The sequence below is a fragment of the Loxodonta africana genome, chromosome 21 (assembly GCF_030014295.1).
Source record: "Loxodonta africana isolate mLoxAfr1 chromosome 21, mLoxAfr1.hap2, whole genome shotgun sequence".
In the NCBI taxonomy this organism is placed as follows: domain Eukaryota; kingdom Metazoa; phylum Chordata; class Mammalia; order Proboscidea; family Elephantidae; genus Loxodonta; species Loxodonta africana.
In genome coordinates this window covers 30,775,306-30,780,776 of record NC_087362.1, presented here as the reverse complement: position 1 = coordinate 30,780,776, position 5,471 = coordinate 30,775,306, and positions in this window count along the sequence as shown.

The following is a 5,471-nucleotide window of genomic DNA, read 5'->3' as shown; positions in this document are numbered from 1 at the left end:
TGTGTGACACAAAAGCTTAACATGTCCTTTCCGAGTGGCAGTGTAGTAACGAGGCTCCTGTTGATAAGCCTCCACCCAGCAGTGCCTATGCCAGCAGTTTTGCAAGTCCTCTGGGTGACCCTGTTGGACAGCCTAGACCCTCTCCCCATCAAAGCAAACTGGCTCCACCTCCCTGGGCACTCTAGCCCTGGTTTTGGCCTCTGTGCTCTACTCTTCCACATCTCCACCATCTCTGGACAGACCCATCCTGGGGAAGCAAATGAAAATGAGCGCCCACTAGGTCTCCAATCTTTACTGACCAAGAAGATTGTAGCTTCACTGGCCTTCCATCTACTCAGTTGTTGGGCACCTATTTCCAGCCTGGCTCTCCCTTCTCTAAAGATAATTGTAGGTTTCACTGTAATTAACACCCACACTGAATCCTCCTGATGCTCCTGCTGACACAGGAATGTCAAATGTGCTGAGACCTGGCCTCGCTCCATGCCTCCGGCATCCACCGCCATTTGTTTCTGAATATCACCACCTTCCCGCTGCTTCCCAGCCTTTCCCTTCCAGAAAGGACCAGGTCATGTTCTGCTGCCAAGACACAGGGTATCATTAATCTACTTGGTGGTTACCAAGCCCAGCCAAACCGTGCCCCTAAGCCAATAAATATTATTCTTTGCTATCAATAGCCGGGCCAAGCTCTGCTTTGGGAGTGGCGGGTTATACAAAGAAGATTTACAGATCATGGGTAGAGAAGGCCCAGCATGGGAGCCCAGCAGAGACTCCTCATCTTTCTGTGTAATCTTGTTTCAGTTGTAGATGACTTCATTGGCTGCAGTGGCACAATGAGTGTTCAGAAGCGGAAGAATAGGGCTTCCACACAGGACACAGCTCCCTTCTGTTCTTGACCAGCAGAGGCAAAGTGCTCTTTGTGTAGCTGAATAACTCCAGTTGGGAACTGGACAACAGGCTCTATAGCCAGCAAACAGATGATGGCTGGCTTTAACTCATGAGCCTCCAAAGGAATCACTCCATCCTCCTACAGTGCTTACTGAGCGCCTACCATGTGCTCTGCCTGCTCTAGTACAGAGGTCCCTGCCTCCGTGGGGTTTGTATTCCAGTGGGAGGAGACAGACAGGAACATGTCAACAAATGCACGGGGAGTTTCAGGTACCACCCCCCACCCCACCCCTGTTGCTGTCGGGTTGATTCCAACTCATAGGGACCCTAAGTGTCAGAGCAGAACTGCCCCATAGGGTTTCCAAGGCTGTAAATCTTTATGGAAGCAGACTGCCACATCTTTCTCCCTCAGAGTGGCTGGTGGGTTCGAACCGCTGACCTTTCAGTTATCAGGTTATTGAGTGCTTTAACCACTGCATCACCAGGGCCCCTTTTTAGATACCACATGGGTGTGAATACATTAAGCAGGACAGCCTGATAGCAAGGCCAGGGGCTTCTTTAGGGTAGGGGTTGGGAATCTCCCTGGGGAGGTGGCCTGATGAGGGAGTGACCTTGGGCATCTGGGGAAATAGGAGCCAGTGTGGCTAGGCTGCTAGGAGCATAAGGGAGTGGCAGAAGGAGCAGAGAGGAGGCAGGGACACACCAGACAGGGCTTATGGCCATGGGAAGAGATTTGGATTTTATTCTGAGTGCAGTGGGGAGCCCCCAGAGGGTGGTAAGCAAGGGCATGACATGAAGAGATGTACTTTCCAACAAGAGCACTCTGGGCTCCTTAGGATGATGGAAGAATGGTGAGGGAAACAGAATAACGGCCCCAAAGGCATCCACGTCTTCATTCCTGGGACCTGCGTATATGGTACCTCACACAGCAAAGGAGCTTTGGATATGTGATAGAGTGGTTATCCTGGATTATCGGGGTGATGGGGGAATGTAATCACAAAGGTCCTTTAAGTGGGGTCAGGAGAGTCAGAGTCAGAGGAAGACTGGAAGGTCTGCGATGCTGGCTTGGAAGAGGAAGGGTCATGGTCCAAGGAATGAGGGCAGCCAACAGAAAGTGGAAAAGGCAAGGAAGTGGATTCTCCCCTGAAGCTTCTAGGAGTGCAGCCCTGCTGACACCCTGACTTTAGCCCCCCAAAACTAAACCCATTGTTATTGCATGGCAACCCCTTGTATTACAGAGAACTGCTCCATAGGACTTCCTTGGCTGTAATTTATGTTTTCCTGTGTATGATTGCATTTGTATGAAACATCCAGAATTGGCAGATCTATAGAGGCGGAAACTAGATTGGTTGCCTAAGGCTGGGGGGTTGGGAGGAAAAGGGGAGGGGACTGCTATGGGGACAGAGTTTCTTAATTTCTTTTTTACTTTGTATAGTTTTGTTTTTTTTTTTAATTGCGCATTAGGTGAAAGTTTACAGCTAAAATTAGTTTCTCATTCAAAAATTTACACGTGAATTGTCCCCTAACCTTGGCTGCAATCCCCGCAACGTTTCAGTACCCTCCCTCGGGCTGTAATCTTTATGGAAGTAGAGCTCCAGGTCTCTCTTCTGAGGCACTGCTGAGTGCGTTTGAACCACAGACCTTTAGGTTAGTGGTTGAGCACAAACCGTTCATACCACCCAGGGACCTTTCAACTTTAGCTCCATGGGACAAATTTGGAAGTCTGACCTCCAGAACTGTCAGAAGATAAATTTGTGTTGTTTTAAGCCACCAGCTTTGTGGTCTTCTGTTGCAGCAACAATAGGAAACAGATGGCAAGAGGCCACAGATGGGGATCAGGCAGGAAAGGTTTGAGTGATTGTGCCCAGGTTCCTGACATTTTTCACTCCACCGCACCCAGAAAGATGACACCTGGGGGGTCCCTCAGGGTAATAGATACGGTCACTCACAGCTGGCAGCAGGGGCTGGGGCCAAGGGGGTCTCAGCCCGTAGGTGGCCCATCGCCCCTGGGCGCTGGCGGGAAAGTTCTGGGTTGGAGTCGTGGTGCAGCCGGGTCGGGGAGGGCCATGGGAGAGGAGAACTGATACAGCTGATTGGGCAGAGGGACTGGCAAAAGCCCAGGCGGCCAGTGTATGTGTGGCTGGCATTCCCTTCTCTGTTCTTTCCTCTTTATCTTCCTCTCTTCCCCTCCTCTCTGCTCTCTAGCCATTCTTTCATGCATATAGGTATCAGAAAAAGTGATTCTAGTTCTTTTGGTCAAAAAAATCAGATCCTGTCCTGATACTCTGACTTCATGATAAACCAAGACAGAAACAAATGGCAAGAAAAATACAGAACAAACAAGGTCAGTGTATTGCTTAAATGCGGACGTAGTTACCGGTAGGTTAATTTGCTAAGGAATCTATTTTTTGTCTTGTTTTATATTTATAGAGTCTTATGCATGGGGAAGGAGGCTTGGTGGCGTAGTGGTTAAGAGCTACAGCTACTAATCTAAGAAGGTTGGCAGTTCGAATCCAACAGCTGCTCCTTGGAAACTTTATCTACTCTAACACTACGAGTTGGAGTCTACTCATTGGCAACGGGTTTGGGGAGCTCTTACCAATGGCCAATCCACAAATATTTATTGAGCATCTGTTCTGCACTCGGCACTGTGATAAGCACTGTGGCACCTCAGAGAACCAGAGCTTGCCCTCAGAACATCCGCAGTCTAATTGAGAGGACAAGAATAGCACTTTTTGGGGGGGGGTTACTGCTTTATTGAGCCATAATTCACATTCCATACAATTCACCCATTTAAAATGTATAATTCAATGGTTTTTAATACAGGGAGTCCCCCACTTAGAAAGTGTTCGAGTTACCACAAGCCTCACATACAACTGTCCATTTTTTTTTTTTTTTTGTCTTATTGTTAGTATATCTTCCCAGGAGGAAGTTACAGGAAAATGCATGGAGGGGATATGGAAAAAGCTGTTGAGTTATGTGAACACGCTCCAAGCATTTGTTTGGGTTAATATGTTGGAAGAGATTAGTGAAAAAACGGTCCATATGGCAACAACACTGAATTTAGAACTTGATGTCACCGATGGGGAACAGCTCATAGATCACAAAGAAAGGGAAATTGACAGATCAGGACTTAATGGATTTTGAAGAGGAAGAAACACTGAAGAAGAAAGAAATAATGAGGAAGAGGAAGGAGAGTGGTCAAAAAATTTTATAGTGAAAAGATTAGCTGGAGTTTTTTCTAAACTAATTCAGGGGCTTCAGTTGCTTGAACACATGCATTCAAATGCTGGTTGCTGTGCTAAGGTCAATAGGCAGATTTGGGAAGCAGGGAGATGTTACTGCAAAATATATGAAGAAAAGGACCACACAGACAACTCTCACCAATTTTCTGGCCAGAAACGCCATCCCCATTCCCAAGGATAATCCAGATGATTCCAGAACCTTCCTACAACTGACAAAATGCCAATGTTGTCCAACTCTTCTTCATCTTCGGAGTAACTTTTTATAATTTGTATATTTTTTATATATGAATGTGTTAAAATATACCTGTAAGTTTATGTGTAATGTTTCTAACCCCCAAAGACAAAGATTGGATTTATAAAAATGATAATAAAAGGTAATAATAATGAACACTAAAAAAAAAATGAGGTATTCTACTTACAAGCAACTTACAACTGAGTCATCAGAATGGAACCCCACTGTAAGTTGGGGACTACCTGTATAGTCAGAGTTATACGTCACTACAGCCAATTTTAGCACACTTTCATCCCGCCAACTAGAAACTCACTTATTCCTTAGCCATTACCCCTGATCCCCCTCTTCCCCCCTCAGCCCCAGGTGACAGCTTACATGCTTTCTGTCTTTATGGATTTGCCTACTCTGGATATTTCATATAAACAAAGAATCATACAATATGTTGTTCTTTGTGTCTGGCTTCTTTTACTTAGTATGTTTTCAAGGCTTATCCATGCCATAGCATGTATTAGTACTTCATTCCTTTTCATGGCCACATAATATTCCATTGCATGGGTGGACCACATTTTATTCATCTATTCTTCAGCTGATGGACATTTGAGTTGTTCCCATTTTTGGTTATTGTGAAGAATGTTGCTGTGAACATTTGTTTTCAAGTTTTTGTGTGAATGCTTGTTTTCACTTCTCTGGGGGTATATACCCCAGAGTAGAATTGCTGAACCATAGGGTAACTGTATGTTTAACTTTCTGAGAAATCACTAGATTGTTTTCCACAGTAGCTGCACCATTTTACATTCCCACCAGCAGTGAATGGGTTCAAGAATAACACCCTTGATGTAATAAGGCATAATGGGAAGAACAGACTGTAAGCGCAGCAACACTTCTGAGGAGAAGAAGGTCACTAGTTTGGAACAGAAAAGTTTTCATCAAGAAGGGATGTGACCTTTAAGTGGGTTTTAAAGTGTAAATAGGATTTAGAGAGGCCATAAGAATGGGGTTCCCAGGACCCTGGAGGATGGTTCTGGCTAGATTGTTGTTATTGTGAACTGCTGTCAACTTGGGATGAAATGTTGCCTGGTCCTGTGCCATTCCCATGATCTGTTGTGGAT